Source organism: Euprymna scolopes, chromosome 2 (genome assembly GCF_053919585.1).
Source record: "Euprymna scolopes isolate OS-2025 chromosome 2, ASM5391958v1, whole genome shotgun sequence".
Taxonomy (NCBI): Eukaryota; Metazoa; Mollusca; class Cephalopoda; order Sepiida; family Sepiolidae; genus Euprymna; species Euprymna scolopes.
Genome location: NC_136483.1, coordinates 192,800,584 through 192,819,314, shown reverse-complemented (window position 1 = coordinate 192,819,314; position 18,731 = coordinate 192,800,584). Strand labels below are relative to the sequence as shown.

At 32.5% G+C, this 18,731-nt stretch overlaps 1 protein-coding gene across 1 annotated transcript in view; it reads left to right on the top strand.

The window, feature by feature from the left end:
• The window catches only part of LOC145300456 (uncharacterized), a 62,889-nt gene that overhangs the window by 19,446 nt on the left and 24,712 nt on the right, over nucleotides 1-18,731 (top strand). Inside the window, exon 2 of the mRNA XM_080144484.1 lies at nucleotides 16,515-16,602. The gene's annotated coding sequence lies outside the window, so the exon portion shown is untranslated. The remainder of the gene's footprint in view (nucleotides 1-16,514; nucleotides 16,603-18,731) is intronic.

Genomic DNA, 18,731 nt, shown 5'->3' with positions numbered 1-18,731 from the left:
GTGTGTATGGACTTAAAAGAATTAAGACATAACCAGTGCTGGATTTTACACGTAATTGGCGCATCAAGTACTCTGCTGCCAGGCTGATTAAAACTATAAAGAGTAAAGAAATTATTTGCAACATATTTTTAATCTCGATTGCCTATTTTGGAGTCCCAAAACGCTTCTTGAGTGATAATGGGGGAGAATTTAATAACGAAGAATGAAAAACTGAATATTGAAACCTGCACTACAGCTGCTGAAAGTCCATTCAGTAATGACACTTTGGAACATCATAATCTAATATTGGCTGAAGCAATGGAAAAAAACATTGGAAGATGAGAAATGTGAACCAGAAATAGCTTTGGCTTGGGCTGTTAGTGCCAAAAATGCTTTTCAGAATCATTCTGAACATGACCCAAATGAACTTGTTTTTTGGATCCAACATAAATACGCCATCAGTTTTGATAGACCAATTATCTGCATTAGACGCTTCAATAACCAGTGATATGATTAGAATAAATTTAAATCCCTTACATTCTGTGAGAAAAAGGTTCATGGATGCTGAATCAAGTGAAAAAATTTGGAGAGCACTGTGATTTGATAAAAGACATTATGCGGATGAACGATTTGTGACAAGGACAGCGTTTACTATAGAAGACAAAACTATAAAGTTTTGGGTAAAGAGGATACAGGATGCATCCATGTCACTTGATGAAGGTAAACAAGGACCTTAGAAGGCCAAGGAATAAAGAAAATACGATTCCCTTAAATGAGATGAATGAAGTCTTGGAAGAGGAAATTGAAGATCAACATGATGAAAATTCCAAAAGTAACAGGGAGGAACTGAAAGACAATGCTACAAGGTCGAGTAAAGGGAAAATAGTGGAATATAAAATTATTGGGAGTAATGAGTGGAAAAAAGAAAGATTATGAGTACACAACCAAAATTAACTGGAAATTATGGCCGTTGGCGGAATATAGAGCCAGCTGCAGAAAATGAATATCCAGTGTGTATCAATTGGGATAAGGTTGATCGGTGGCGAGAACTTCCCCAGGTAAGAGAAGATCATGAGGAACATGTTGCTTTCCTTACAACTGAACAAGAACAAGCAAAAGATGTGATTGATGCAAAGGAGAAAGAAATAAAAAAACATGAAAACTCATGAAGTGTATGAATGTGTCCCTAACATAGGTCAAAAATGCATATCAACAAGATAGGTAGTAACACAGAAATTTAAGGATAACAAAAAGATAATGAAGGCTCGTCTTGTAGCACGTGGCTATGAAGAAAATTCACATAACCTAAAAACAGACTCTTCAACATATGCAGCTGTGAAGTGATGCGTCTTGTAATGTTAACAGCCTCTGTTAAGACTTGGCTGGTGGAGACCTTTGATTTCACCTCAGCATTTTTGCAAGGTGATGTGCTAGAGAGAGAAGTATTTCTCAGACCAATATCTGAGGCATATCTAGTTACGTGTGGAAGCTGAAAAGATCTACAGTAGAACCCCGGGATACAGTGACCTTAGGATATGTTTTTTTTGTTTTTTCAGGTTACGATGTGAAATAGTGTTTTTCCGGCCCCTGGTTATGGTATTTGCACTGCCTTACGGTGTTATTTATAATGTTATTTCATTTGATACATGTGTATTATATACTGTACTGTATTTCGTTACTAATTTTTTATGCTGTATCCCGGGGTTCTACTGTATTTAGGATTGAATGATGTGCCCTGTTCATGGTACAAGAGAGTTACTCAGGAATTCACTAAACTTAAAGGAATAGTAAGTGCATATGACAATGCACTATTTTTTCTTTGGCATGATTTATCTGAAAACTTGATGGGTATTCTGGCAATGCATATAGATGAGTTTATATTTTGTGAAAAGGATTAGTTTTTAAAAAATGTGATTTCAGAATAATTAAAGAAAAATATTCAAGGTTGGAATGCATGAAAATTGAACGTTCAAATTTCTGGGATTGTGCATTAGACAAACGGAAGGTGGGATCATTATAAACCAAGACATGTGTCATCTATTTCTCCAATAGATATAAAGAATAAAAGATCCTTAAGGAAAAATGATGAGCTAAGTGAAAAGAAGACAGATTTAAAAAGACTTAACAGGTCAAATGATGTGAGTATCTATCCAGACTCGACCTGCTGTATCATTTGATGTGTGTAGGATGAGTAATACCGGAAAATTTCCTAAAGTGAAGTTACTTTTTAAAGCCAAAGAGCCACTATTAAAGCTAAAATCAAAGACAGGTTCCCTATCCTTTCCACAGCTGGGAAATCTTTCAGATTTGAGTATGGTTTGCTATTCTGATGCTACCTATGCCAGCTTGGAGGATGGTTCTTCACAGGGTGGATTTATCATTTTTGTTTATGGTAAGATGAATAGACTGGCTCCTATATGCTGGTCATCAAAAAACTTGACCGAGTAACAAAGAGGCCATTGCATCTCAGTGCAGGGGTGATGCAGATGTATTGATATTGATGCTGCAAGAAATTTTCAAACTACCCAAGTTGCCTGAAGTACTTTGCAAAACAGACAATGTATCTTTGGTAGAAACCTTAAAATCATCAGATCATGTAAGTGACAGACGTTTGAGAGTTGATGCAGCCAGAGTGAAGGAAATGTTGGTAAAGGAAGAAATCCAAATTGAATGGATCAAGGAACAGGAACAGGTCGCAAATTGTTTGACAAAGATGGGAGCCTCTACTGAAATTCTAAGAGACTTGTGTAAATAAGCCGTTTTCTTGTTTTTGTTTTTTTTCTTTTTGTTGGAACTTTGACTTACACCTGACCCCAGAAGACACCAACAATGTTAAAGTTGTAGTTCTCGAACTTGGTGGCATTTTTAATATATATTTAGTCATATCCCTTGTCTTGAGTGGATATTCAGTATGGCATCCAGCCAACAGTAACACGTGTTTATCCTACGTCGTGGGAGGTATTAAGTGAACTAACATTTCCAATGATCGATTGACAATTTAATAAAGTGTGAGAAGTTTGCTGACACTTTCACGTATGTTGATAACATTACTATGTGTGGCCATAATATGATGGAACATGATGAAAACCTTAATCGTTTCTTAGATATTGCCAGGAAGTATGGCATAAGTTTCAATTAGGACAAAAGCATTATATGAACTGAGAGATTCACCCTCTTAGGGTATGAAGTGTCATTTGGAGTTGTAAAACCAGATCCTGAACACTTCTGTGCTTTGAGATATCTACCTCCACCACAAGATGCTAAATCACAACAGCAGGTTGTCAGAATGTTTTCATATTATACTCAATGGAGTCTTTGTTTCTCAGATAAAATTCGACAGCTATCACAGAACCAAGTCTTTCCTCTATCTGAATCCTGCTTAGCGGATTTCACTAACCTCAAAGAAGAACTTGAACATGCTTCACTTATGACAATTGATCCCAACATATCCTTTACAATAGAAACCGATGCTTCAGACGTTGCCCGGGCTGCCACTCTCAGTCAGAACAGCGACTCAGTTGCTTTCTTTTCCCGGATCTTTTTCAGTCTGCGAGCAACATTACTCTTCGGTTGAAAAAGAAGCACACACCATCATCAAAGCAGTGCGTAAATGGCGTTAATACCTTATCAGTTCTGCCATTAAACCCATTACAGACCAACGCTCCATAGCTTTGAGGTATGACTTGAAACACTCAAGCAAAATAAAGAATGAGGAGGTAGAAAGCTGGAGAATCAAACTATCAGCCCTTACATTTGATGTAATATACCGTCCAGGGAAAGATGATGCAGCCACAGACACATTTTCTTGAGCGGTTTGCTCCTCGACTAATTCAACCAGTCTATGAAACCTACACGTTTTATTGTCATCCAAGCATCACACGAATGTCTCAGTTTGTACTTCTGCGTAACCTCCCTTACTCCATCGAGGATGTTTGATGAACTGTTGGGAACCGTTCCATCTGTGCAGAATTTAAACCACGATTTTTTCATCCCACTAATTTTAAGCTTGTCAAAGTGACACAATCATTTGAACGCTTAAGTATTCACTTTAAAGGTCCCCTGCCATCTAATAGTCGAAACATCTATAAATAATTATCAATGAATATTCACGCTTCCCCTTTGCCTTTCCTTGTCAAGATATGTCTTCACAAACAATCATAAATTGTTTCTGTCAACTATTTTTGCTGTTGGAATGCCTTCCTTTATTTAGTCTGAAAGAGGTCCATCATTCCTTTTAACAGAACTAACAGATTTTTTACATAAAAAAAGAATAGCTACGAGCCGCACAACCACCTATAACTGGCAGGGAAATGGTCAGGTAGAATGACTAAATGCCACGTTATGGAACATGATATCGCTGGCATTGAAATCGCAAAGACTGCTGATTTCTCATTGGGAATCAGTTTTGTGCAATGCCTTGCATTCCATTTGTTATTGTGTACTTCCACTAACGCTACACTTCACGAGCGAATATTCCAGTATAATTAGAAATCTACATCTAGTACTGCTCTTCTCAATTGGTTTTTGCATTCAGGTCCGGTCCGTAACATACGGTCATCTAAGTATGAGCCCTTTGTCAACAAAGTTGAATTGCTAGAATGCAACCCTCAATACGCCCATGTTAGACTTCCAATTGGAAGGGAGGAAATGGTGTTATTGCGTTAACTTGCCCCAAAACCACAGCACCTAATACTAATGACTGTTATCTCACCAAAGACTCCATCCTTACAACCAGACGCTTCATTTGAATCGGATGTATCTGAAGAACCTTGTGAAACCTCACAGGCTGATACAACACTCAATAAGAACCTATCGGAACTCATCCTTTGACAACAACATGTCCATCCCTATCATCTAAGAAACAGAGATGCTTAAACTTGAACCTTTGTATATCATTTCATAACCTTTCCCTGAACTCTTTCCACTCAGGGTGAATATCATATATTAGCATTGTTACTTTGTGTAAAATATTAGCAATTTTTAATTCTTCTATTTCAACATGCATACCTGTTATGCTAGATGAATAAAGCCTTATTAACTGGCTATCATTCGTCTTCCGTGTTCTGAATCATTACAATTTGTTTCTAATTGAAGTGACACCAACTTGTGTGCTGTGTCTGTGATGTAAATGAGACAGTGACTATCCCAAACAAGTGGTTGTCAACACAAATCTGGGACATCAAAGTGAGTCACGTCTGATTCTGCAAATGATGCGTTTTGTCAACCTATCAAGGACATTCTGGACTATATATATGCAGGCATATTTTGCCTAGTCAGTGAATTAGTTTGGTTATTGTTTTTTTTTTTTTTTCCAAATTGTAAATCTGTAATTTGTACCAACTCTATCTAGTGTTTGCTTTGCTCCCATACACTAGATTCTCTGTGTTCTCCAATTCGTACTTCTTATACCTGCTATTTCCCTTATATGTAAATTAATATCACATATATATTCAGAATCCATCTACAAACTTAAGTTTTTCTCTGTCGTTTGTGTAAGTAGTATCTTTTATTAGAAAATCGACTACCATTTCTAAACCAGATTGTCTCTGGTTGAGATGGACTGATTAAAACTTGGGTTTGAACCTAATGTTTTCTTCCTTGATTTGTTTTTGCTCCATTTGTTTGATATTTTTTTGACAAAAAAAAAATATCTTTTCTCCAATTCATTTATGGTTTATTAATTTAACCAAGCAATACTGCAATAAATTTAACTTTCAAAATTCTATTACAAAACATGATTAATAAAAAATAATCTAAAGTATTTATGAAATTTAAAGATATCTGATTCATTTTTATTTCACAACAGATTCTTTTTAATAACATATTCCTTCATCGAATTATCTTTTGAAAACGTAAATTTTAAGAGAAAAGATGGGAGGAGGAGTCCATGAGCAAAGAAAAAAATTAAAATAAAAAGTCTCCTAGGCACCATCAGTTAGGTATACCTAGTTTAAAATATTTTCAACATAAAGGGAAATAATCCATGTTTTTTTTTAAAAAATCTTCTTTATTCAGTGGTCCTCTGAAATGTTGCACAACACCTTGAACCTCGATGCCTTGTGCAGTCTCAAAAGACAAAGGATACTTCCTGTAGAGGCAGTTGCGCATGTTATTGTGCAATAAGGGTTGTGCAATCTCCAACCACACCTCTCCTTAATCGGCACTGCTTGAGTCCAGTAGCAAGGAGAAGTCTAGGACAACTGGAAACAATGCCGAGATAAGCGGAAAGCATATACAGCACCCGGAAATCACAAATGTCACCCATTTGGTACTGGCCAGGTTCATCATTGCTTAACTTGAGTGATTTGATGGGAACTGGTGTGTCAAACGTGATTATGCCATATATAGTGTTGTGAATATATATAAAAAAACACTCCATTTATTTTTCTCCCATTTTCTTAAGAGCGCACCTGGATAAAATAAACCAATTTACCATATTTTGGAATTGACTATCTCATGAAATTGTATTATTGAATTTTAGGAATTATTTGTTCAACACCTTTTAATTCTTTCAAAGAACAGCTTTGCTGTCTGACTCTTACTCTTGTTTCATAAACCTTTTTTTTTTATGTTCAGTAAAATCTTTAAATAAGGTTTGCGTTTGTCCTTTTTGTAGCAACTAACACAACGTAAAAAGTTAGTTTAGAGAATAAGCATTGTCAATAAATACTGTTGATACACAAACCTATACATGTGTTATTCTATCTTTTCACACTTTTCGCAGACAGCTTCAGTGGTCAAGCAATTTGTCTTGACATAGATCGTTTAGACTGTTTTCTTTTAGTTAATGAAATAGATAAAGTTCCTTGTTTAGTTTTTGTTGGTCCCCCGACAAGGTACTTGTAGTTTAATCAAGATATTAAAAAAGGAAAATATTGAAAAAAGGTTATATTGTGTGTATCCGTTATGGAACGAAGTTCTCTGAAAAAAAAAAAAAAATTCACTTAATTTCATCAAGTAGTTTCTTTTTTACAGCGAAAAAACAATTTGTTATGATACCGAGCAAAAGGTTTGATTTTTAGGAAGAAAAGCTAGTAATAAAGATGGGGAGGGAGTATCGGCGCTTTACATGGAGTTATCTCCCTGTGGCGTGTTCAATAAATTTCATAATGGCTGACTTCAACGTGCTCTCATAAGAACGTGTTTTTCCGCTATAAAAAAAAAAATACTTGATCAAATTAAATGAAATTTTTTTTGTTGAGATTTTCAGTCCAAAACAAATATGAACAATATAACCTTTTTTCCACATTTTCGTTTTTTAATGTCTTGACAAAGTAGGAATTGAACCTAGTAATTCACTCCTGTTCCTCTTTTCGTTTGTTCACACTTTTTTCAATTATCTTGCTTTGGATTTTAAAAAAATTTTGTACAAACATTAATCATGGTGAAAGTAAATTTTTCACTCCTGGAGGCGGACCCTGCATGCTCGACTTGTTGAGTTAAGTATAACATCACTTACTGATTGCGTAGTATTGAATCAGCTCCATATGTTTTAAAATTTTTTATGATCAAATTTGTGCATGGATTTAACCTAATTTTTGCTAATCAAAACCAGTGAAAGAGCCATGTAACAAAACAAGGATTCGAGCATTGGTGGTGAAAGAAGAGATGCTTGGGTTTAGAGATATTAAAAGATAACATGTCACTCTTTTCTCTATATTGCTCCACGTGCTCCAGATCAGAAGAGAGAAAGTGTCAAAAAGATTTTGATCATCAATGCTCTTGGAAGTGCTGCCATAGACAGTAGTGTTGTATGGATAGATGTTAACAAATGATCTTAGAGTATGATTTATAAGATTAATCATGAAATGGATTCCGTCCTGCATAGATCATCAAAGTATATTAATGTTGATTCTATGTTCTACATATCAACAGCTACTTTTATAGGCATATCAGAAAAAAAGGATTTGATTCTTGAGAAGATATTAAATTTATAAAGCAACCCTTTATGCCAGAATGGGTGTAAGGAAAGTGACAGTAATTGAAATAAATTTTGGTAAATTTATAATCTTGTATTTGAGGCTATGTGATGTCTGATGAGATGTGTTCTGCATCTAGTCTGGTGCACTGCAGCATCATCTGTGGCTATGCAGTTCGAAGCTGGAGTTGCCTCTTCGGATGCAGATCTGCACAACCTGAACAAGGAGATCTAGGTTTATCCAGTTACCAAGGTCCACCCCTCTCGGCATTGCAGACAAATTCCAACGGAAAGGCAAACCAATACAGTCAGTCAGCAGATGCAAGAGGTATTAGTGCTTTACCATCTGCTTATTGGGACTCAAATCCGTTTTTTTTTTTTTTTTTTTTTTTTTTTTTTTTGTCAGAGTTTACTTCTTTGGACTTTGTTTTTTTCAAGGCATCCACAAGGCAGTGCCCATAACCGGTGAAAATTTGAAAATATTTTCAAATTTTCATGCAAATAACGGAGATTCTTATTGAAGTTATGATTGTATCAAAATAAAAGCAAAATTCTTAAGTGAAACTATAGCACAGAAGTATTTAGACATTTTTTTAAAAATGAAAATTGCTTGAGACAAGGCATGAGGCCTCTTGATATAAGGAGCTAACAAGAACAAAAGATGATTATCGCAAACACAGGAGATACCTGTTGATTTTAGTCTTGAAAAGACCAAGGTTGTAGTTAGCAGGAAAATAGTGAGCAGGAAGAGAGTTCCACAACCTTGCAGTTCTTGGAAAGAAGCTACTGGAATAGGAAGCTGTATTACAACGAGGTTAAAACAGCGAATTGATAGCGATCACAAGATCAAGGAGTCAAACGAGCTGAAACAAAGGGAGCAGGGAAATAAATCAGACAGTTCTGAAGAACACATACCATAATAGTATTTATAGAAAAGACTGAGACTAGCAACATTACGTTTATGAGAGAGGTTGTAGAGAAGAAGAAAAGGCGGAGCCAATAAAATTAAACATACGTTTCTGCACAGAGATTCGCCTGGACCAATATGATAACAGTACTCTGTACATGGTTTGATAGATTTATAGAGATACAGAATAGTCTGGGGTGAGAGAAAGTGTTTAGACTAAAAGTAATGACACAGACCATTCCTACATTTTATCGAGTTTATTTCACATTTTCGTTCAACAAGTAAAAGAGGTTATTAAAAAGTTATTTAATGTTTACTTGTTTTCATGGAGAAAGTGTTAAAGTGAAAGTCCAAAAATTAAGACAAAAGAAAATGTTATGAGGAGTCCATAAGACCAGACAAGGAAAAAAACGATTACAAAATGAGTTAAGTCTGGATAAAGGTAAATATAATGACTGCGTGTACACAGATTGGAGTAGAAAGATTGTAAGAGGTTTGTATTATTATTATTATTATTACACGGATGGGAAACGCCTCCGCTGTTTAGTAAACCAGAAAAGGCAGGATTCCAATTTTTTTTTTTTTTTTTTTTTTTTTTTAAATTCAGAAAAATCGTTTTTCTTTTTTATCAAATCATTAGTTTTACGTCCTATATTTTTGCCATTTGACTGGTTTTATTTCTCCCCCCCCCTCTCTCTCTCCTATTTTTTCTCTTCCTCTTGCCGTTTCGACGATTTGTTTTGCTTATTCTCACGTTATACTTTCAAACGATACAGATATGGAGAGGTAGAAGACTTTTGCTTCATCAAAGAATCACTTTCTGCTCCTTTCACTCATAAAACAATTTTTAGAATTAAGGGTGGGGGTGGGGGGGGATCAGTTTCGCCGATGAATTTAACATAAAAATTGCAAACCCCATTCTAGCATTTTAGAGCAATTAACTATTTTTTTTTCTATGAAAGGTAGATCTCGTGCATTTTTTTTTTTTTTAAGGGAGGAGAGGCTTTTTTTTTTAATAATTGGGGGTGTCACTCCAACTTAGGATTAATGATAGGGCTAAAGAAGTTTTTTAGGTGGAGGCTTACCACTCGGACTTAGGGTTTGTAGTAGAGTTCAGAAAAACTTATTTAGTGGCTTTCCACTTGGATCTAGGGGTAAATTTTACATGTGGGGAAAGGACATAGTTTACCAGGTTGGGGAATCGATTGGAGAACCACCATCCCGCACTCTCCAGTTGGGAAATTCATCTTTATTCATCATTTCTCATTTAAATCCCTGTTATTAGGAAATACGTCCATGTTCAAAATGTTTCCATCTTAAAAAAATTAAGCCGATGTGTCGATAAGGCCAATTAACCAGAAGCTAGGGCAAATTTTGTTTGTGCACCTTCACCTATAACAAATATGTTATTGAGGAAAACGAGCATTTAAGGTAACCTGGCCTTCTTGTAGGCTCACCGTATCGAAAGTATGAATGCAATTAAGTTAAGTAAAATTCATGAACAGGTGCCCGCATCCCGTGGAGAGGGTTTCTTATTGACTACCACTCGAAATTTTGTATTTGATCCAATCAATACCACGAATATCGAACAAATATCGAATGATTTAGAGACTGCATTGCCTTTCTGCATTGCTGTTTTTTGTAACTATTTCTTTAGTAGCCGGGCATTTCTTAGAAATCAGTGAGGACCCCATATTAGCGTTTCTATTAGTTTTAAAGTTTTATAATTTTTATCTTATTAAAATATTAAAGTAAAACATTTTTTTATGCATTTTAAACGCAAATGCAGACCCCATGATTGAGGGTAGGGAAATTATTATGACTGCATGTACGTAGAGGATAATTACACAACTGAAACGGCGAGGAATCGAAAAATCTCTTTACAATGAAAATTTCATGACGTTTTAAGTAAATTTTTTTTGATAATATTTTTTTTTAATGAAAAGGTGAATCTTGAGACTGATTTGTTTATCTTTTATTTTGCAATTAAGAAAATGTTTTATATTTTTTTCATTACTAAAAAAATTAAAATTGTCCGAATGTGTTTGACATTTGTCAATAATATAGTTTTAGATTTTGCCCTCTGTTCAAAACCATCTTGTGATATTCCCACTTTAACATGAAATATATTTTTGAAGCAATATCATTCTAATTGATGCTAATATTAAAAAAAAAAGAAAAAGAAAAAGAACTTGTAGATTATTCTGGATTTATGATGATGATAATAATAATAATAATAATAATAATAAATTCCTTCTTAAGAGATTTCTCTTCAAATGACAGCCAGTCCAATTAAACTACTGCCATTTTCAAATTGTTAGTGCTATTTTTGATAATGAATTCTTTTATGTGGTTCTAATGTAAGATAGTAGTCAGTCAGTCAGTCACTTGTAAATTAATCTTGAAGGAAAAAACAAATTGATATTTTTTTATTTCATGCAGGTAAATGATTTTTCATATTTTAAAAATATCTTTTTCAATTCACTTATTTGGCTTAGAATTTAAATAACTTTTTACTTATGGTGAACACAAATTCAACTGAAACTAAAGAACTATATCGAATTGAAAATTCTTCTCGTGCCATTTTAAGAGTAGAATTTTATTCAACTAGACGGCCTACTTTGCGTTGCCATGGAGTTTATTTTAATTTATATTTTCCTAAATTATTTGAATAGAATTTTTTAAGTTACGATGTCGTTTGATAAAAAAACAAAAAAAACATTACACTTGGTCATTTGTTTTCTTTTTAGATATCCTCAGCAGATATTTATTTTTATTTTTTATTATTCACTTTAAAATGGTTGCCAATAACTGATTAACTTGAGTCGCGTGAGCAAAAATTAAAAAAAGAAAAGAAACAACAAAAACTAATTTGTGGCTGGCACATGGCAAGCAATGTTTGAAGAAATAATGAATGCAATTTAATTTTTTTTTATTAAGTAAATAGCGTAAAATAATAAGACCGTTGTTACCATTGACATTGTAGCAGTTTCAGTTGCAGCTTCTATTGAGGCAATTACTATTTTAATTAATGTTCAAAAACTTTGTAGCTTATTCTCGATTTAAAATTACAAAAAAAGGGTACTAGTGCATTTATTGATCCGTGCTGAAATAATAACGTTATTATTCTTAACATGGGGAGGGAGGGTGTTTTGTACCTATTCTATACTTTAACATAACAATTGAACAACAAAAAAAACAAACATATAAAACTTTAATTAAACTTGGAAATACGATTTAAAAAATAGCGCGGATTCAATAAGTGCACTAGCACCCAAAAAAGAATCTTTCCAAAAGAATTTCTCTTCAAATGGCCCACACTTTTTTAAATTGTTAGTGGTATTTTTAATAACTTAGATTTTTTTTATATATAAATAGAATTTTTTAAATTAAACTGAATTAATTACAACAGTGTTTCGTCATCAGAATATAACTAATTTTGTTAATGTTTTAATCTCTTATTTATAAAATTGGTTGCCAGCTTCCAAAATATTTCATTTCTTGGTAATTTTGCAGAATACGAACTTTTTATTGTTTAGATAGGATTTTAAAGTTAAATTCAATTTTTTACGATATCTTTTGTTTGTTAAATTCTAAGGTGAAAGTACAGAATAGTTTTTTTGGTTTTTTTTAGCCTCCCACCTTATGTTAAGAATAGATTTCTAAAGTATTATTATTTCAGCACTGTCCGTATTCTGCATAAGTATCCAATTCTTTAACAAATGAGAATTTGCTAAGAATTTTTAGATTAATTAAAATAACTATTCGGTAATTTAAGATTCCAAATTCCTTTTGAAATTTCTAATAATCGCCAAATAAATCATTCTTTTACCAAACTATTTTTACGAACAAACACAAATGTATTATGGTGAATTTAATTTCGTATTTAAATTGTTTTTAAAAAGTTCGGTTCCTTAAAGTACTTAATTTTTAATTTCAATAAATATTTTATAATTATCATAAACGAAACATTTTGCAAAACATTACACAATGGTTTATTATAAAAATAGATTTAGGAATCTTCTGTTTTCGGTCAAAAATGTGATTGATTTATTTTTCAAAAGCAATTCGAAATTAGATCAGAAATTTTTAAAAATCGTTTTAAGCAGCAATTTGAATTGTTAAATAATCCGTTTTCTTTAAGACACCTAACTTAAAATAATTCGTCCTATTAAAAAGAAGATTCAGCACACTATTGACATTGATTATATATCTTTACGATTACTGTTTCCACTTCACTTCCGGATGCCTCTCCTACGTTAAGTTTTTTCTTTTTAATGATAACATTATTTAGAAAATACCTTCTTAACATGAGAAGTTCGGAGGGACTTCCTTTACCTATTCTGTACTTTCACCTAACAATTTAATAAACAAAATATGCCGTAAAAAATCAATTAAAAACAAAGGACAAACCGGAAGTAAAGTGGAAACAGTAATTCTAAAAATAAAGTGTATAACAATAGAAATTTCTTAGATTGGTACTTGTTTAGTTTAATCAAGACATTTAAAAATGAAAATATTAAAACAAAAAAACATTTTACGTACTCGTTATGGAATAAAATATAAAAACAATCACTTAATTTAAGTGATTTTTTTTTTTTTTTTTTTTTTTTCTTACAGAGGAAAATCAAATGTTAATTGAGATCGGTCCTGTCGCGGCCATCTTGCCTATTTCGCAGAGGAGGAGGGAGGGCCTTTAAACGAAAAAGGGATTAAAAAGGGGCAGAGAAACTGTAAAATAAGTGAAAAGGCTGAAATATGTATTTTTTTCTGCCCATGTTTCAAAATAATCGTCAAATTTTGACAAACTTCAAGCGATGATGCGAGTTATCTCCCTTCGCGCTCCCTCCTCCTTGATTTTTCTCTGGAAAAAAACAAAACCAACAAAAAAAAAACTACTTGATCAAATTAAGTGGATTTTTTTTAATGAAAACTTTATTCCATAACGAGTACGTACAATATAATTTTTTTTTCAATATTTTCATTTTATAATGTCTAAACTAGTACTGTTAGATTTTTAAATATGAAATATTATTTCTGAGAAAAAGATCAAACTTTTGTTTCTGACTTTTTGAGTTTTAAATTCCAATAAATCTTTATTAGTTTAATTTAGTTTAAATTATTTATTTATTTATTTATTTTTTAATTAAAATCTATTTTAATTATGATCACTTCTTGTGTGTATTTGTTTCTGGACCCTTAAGTAACCGTAATTTTAATTCAATAAATTTGGCAAAAAATAAAACACGTGTTTTAATTGCCATGTATGGAAATGGTGGAATTTTAAACACTGCGACCTAGCACCTGTCCAAAAAGTCACCTAGAATTGCTGCATCGCTTTCGTATTATAACACAGGTCATATAAATATGGATGTAACAAAATTCGAACTATTGAATTAATGAATTTCAGGTAAAACCAATGCTATCTACTTGTCTTGTCGCAACAATGAACATATTCAAAAATAGCGAAAAACGATAAGCTAGAAAATTAATTATTAATGAAAACCGTTTTCGAAGATAATTAGTGAAACTAATTAACTAAGGTTTACTTAAAAAAAAAAAAAAAAAAAAAAAGAAGAAAAAAAGTTCGAATAAGGGAGGATTCTGAAAATTTTGAAAATCTTGGACCAAAACACAATTTTCGCTAAATCTCTTCGAAAACAAAACAATGTTTTCATTAATAATTACTTTTTTTTTTTTTTTTTACCTTATTGTGTTTCGTAATTTTTAGGTATTGTTCGTTACTGCGACATGACATTAAGTAGGTTTTACATTGGTTTTTCTTAAAATTCAATATTTCTCTATTACAATTAAGAAGCACCTAAGTTGACAACGTTGGGCAAATTCATAATTAAACTATGGACTGATTTTTTTAAATTTTATTATTCAGGGTAAATAGTACAAAAAACAACGAAAACAAAACATTTTATTTTTCTTTGATTAAAAAAATTGTAACCAAAACCAAGTGTTTTAAAGAATTGTTCCCTGTCCTTATAAATCCGAGTTACGTGTCATTAACCCTTTTCTCAACTCCTTTATAAAATGGCGACTATATTTTTCCGATCGAGTTTTCGGTACTCCTTGGGCGTTTTCAAAATAAATAAATGTTTGTAAAAGTGACAAATAATCGTTTAGTTACTACGGCAACGTAAATAAATAAAAAATGTTACGTGCGCATGCGTTAGCGTTGACTGGGGGGAGACTAAGGGAGCGACCATTAAATTTTTATACTAGTCGCCATGGAACTCAACGCCCAATGAGTACCGAGTTTTCATTTTAATGGTTTTTAATGTTTTTTTCTTTGTTTGTTTTTATTACAAACTACCCCCCCCCAACTTACACTGACAGCGTGGGGACCGTCCCACACCTTCTAACAAGGTCGTAACATCTTCGCCCTTTCTCCCAAGCATTACCTCCTCCCTTCAGTTCTGTGATGTTATGGGTAACCATTCGTCGCCCTCAAATGGAAAAAGTGGTACTTGGGGGATGACCTAAGCACCAAGCAGGACCAAAATATCTAATATATAGCACAGAGGCTAAAGAAAAGCCGAACACGGGTTGTAATTTATGAAGAGAAAACGAAACATGTTGGTTTATAAATATGCCAAGGGCAGATAACTCGTCAATTTATTTGCGATGTTGGCAACAGAAAAATGTATTTTCTTTTTCGAACAAAGGTAACCCCTTCCTTTTTATTTAACTTAAAATTTTATCATTATTTTTTTTTTAATTTCAAGCTCTTGTAGATTTTAATATCTATTTCCTTGTTTCATTTTTAAAATTTTTTATTTTTTCCAAATTAAATTTGAAAAAAATATTTTCATTTTGATAGAAAAATGAAAAGTAGGAATATTTTTAGAAAAATTTTAAGTGCAAAATGTTATTATTTTGTCAGTGTACGTTTTTATTGTTTTTTTTGTTGTTAAAAAAAAAACAAAACAAAAAAAAAACGTCATTCCACATACGAATATTCCATTTGTAAATTAAGATGTTTTAAAAAAAGTAACATATTTACAAAAATTTAATTCAATGTCGATTTTTTAAACAACTTTTGGTCAATTTTTACGACGTGCCCCAGCGTATTATAAACACTCCAACTTCTCCATGTTAAGAACGGCTTTCGGAATAAACACCCTTTGGAGGTTGGACAACTAATGCTCATTGACCATTTTATATTTCTATCTTTTGTATTTTTTATTTGAAGATAAATGTTGTAAAAACAACAACAGCAAAAACAAGCATTTGTATTATGGTTGTTGCTGAAACTTGAAAATATTTTCATTTCTTACTCCTATCCTGGAAAAAAAAAACAAACAAACAAACAAAAACAAACAACTTAAAATGAAATTAATCAATCTAATCAAATCAAACTGAATATTGTAATGGATTAAAAAATATATTTCCGATTTGTTAAAAAAAATGATTACATTTTTGTATGTATATATATATATATATATATATATATATATATGTATGTATGTATGTATGTATATTATTATTCAGCAGTTTAAGAATTTTAAACCTTTTGTTAAAATCTCATTTTTAATTTACTGGTTTGTAACCGTTTTGAACAAATCGCTTTCAAAAATTGAGAATTCAGATGTGTAGCACTGTAGCAGTTGTTAAAGTCTCAGCTCATAATTTTTAATTTTGAGTAAGAAAATTTTCTTGTTTCTTTAAAAATTGAAACTTTTTCTTTTTTTTCTTTAGGAGGTTGGAGTTCTTTTCCAAATCTTCCAATTGGTGAAGAGGGTCTGTTTGGCCCATTTGTTGGAAATGCGGAGAATAGAAAAGGAAAGTAAGTTGAATGAGCATTTTTTCTTCGTCATATTTGTAATCACCTTTATTTACCTGGTGTTGCTCAAGTGGAGAATATTGTGGGTAGAGGGTTTACTGAAAAATAATTTAAAATGTAGTCATGTTTGCTATATTCTTCTTTTTTTTTTTTTTCTTTTTTTTCTTTCTTTTTTTTCTTTTTTTTTTAAGAGAATTTTAAAAATTTCGTTTTAGTTTTTGATTTAATAATAATTTAATCACTGTATTTATCAAAGTTAAATATGAGATCTTCACTTTTTAGGGCAATTCAGAAATGGCTTTTGCTTAATTTTTTTTTAGTAAGAAATGTCTAATTTCTTCTTTGACTCCATTTTATTTATCTCTTTCTTTCTCTTTACATGTTTTTGCTCCCTTTTCTCTTCCTCTCTCTGCCATGGGGTAAGCAGGAGACTTTTGTTTCATTAAAGAGTCAATTCTACACACACACTTGTGAGTTTTCTCTTGTTGATGGATATGTTTTTTCCTGTCTATTTTTTTGGACTAAACATTGTTGTTTTCAGCTTTTATTACACATAAAAAGGTTTGACCATTCTTTTTACAGATAAAAACACATTTTATTGCAATTTACAGAATTTAAAATCCAAAAATTAAGTTAACTCATTAAGTCAGTATAGAAAAGACGTACTGGTAAATTATCACTCTTCCCTTAATCCTCCTCTGCCTCTTCCCTCCCCAAAAATGAGATTCCACTTCCTTTGGCAATTATGTGCAAACACCCTGAAAATCTTGGGAAAGAAAAAAAACAATTAGAATTTAGGGCGGAGTGCCGGTTTCACATATGAGTTTAATGTAAAATTACCTTCTCCCCCACTCACACACCTCCGGGTCATTCTAGCATTTTTTTTTTGGTAGGAGAAAGGATGCTTTTACGTGTGTGTGTGTGTGTGTGTGTGTGTGTGTGTGTGTGTGTGTGTGTGTGTGTGTTTTGCGTTAGTAGAGGCTTGTCACTGAAACTTGCAGTTAGGGTGATGCTTTTTTTTTTTTTTTTTTTTTTTTTCAGAGGACGGCTTACCAGTCTGACCTAGGGTTAGTGAGAGATTAAGTAATTTTTTTTTTTTTTTTTTTTTTTACTAAAATTTCACAAATGTACTGACAATAAAATTGAAACTTTTGAGACGTTTTCTTATTTTATTTTACTGTCATAAATCTTTGCAAATTTCTAAAAATAATTTTAAGCTCAGTAAAATTATTGAAAGGCTTTTCTAAATCTATTATTTTTAAAGAATTTTCTTTTCAGATTATTAAAAAAATCTATTTTATGTTTTAAAGAATTTGTTGAATGGAATATGTTATGCGAATGAGTTTGTTTATTAAAATTGTTTGTTTTTTTTCTATCCAAAATAAAAATATGCACCCCCTCCTCCACAAAACAGCTGTTGTGACTGCATCGATGCCATCCTCATCTTCCCTCTTCAATCTATTATCTGCTCATCTTCTACTTCCACGATCTCAAAACATCCATTGGTGAAGCATCCACCCCATCCTCTTTTGTGTTTCATTCATCATTGTTGCTCATGACTACAATTGCAATTGAGCCAGTAACTCGCATTCCACGGATTTATTATGCTTCTTACTCTGCAGTTCTACCAATGTGTGAAGGATAGATAATGAACACCCTCCATGTATAGGTAACAATAGAAACCAAAAGATTGACTGAACCAATTATAATAAAAATACGTTAAATTTTTACAATTTATTATTATTTATAAATCTGGCTCAATTTGAATTTATTTGTTGATAAAATAAAATCTAAAATTGTCATTGAGGGTAGCTAGAATTTTTTTTTTAATGGAAATCGCTCAAGATAAGGCATGAAGCCACTTGATATATGGATGAAAGCTACTGGATTCTTTTGCCTCCCACCCCAGAATTCTCTTTTGAAAGGAACTTTTCTTTTATATCATGGATTTTCTGTTTTGAGCAAAAGCATGGCCCACTATCTGTCCGAGTATGGTCTTTTACCCCTTTGAATTCTTGTGGTTAGTCTTGCCTTTTATCCCAATAAAACCAATCACGCCTACTGTTTCTTCTTCCTCTCTCAGCCCCCCCCCCCATATCGACAGCAGACAGAGCAGACCTGTCTTTTAAAGG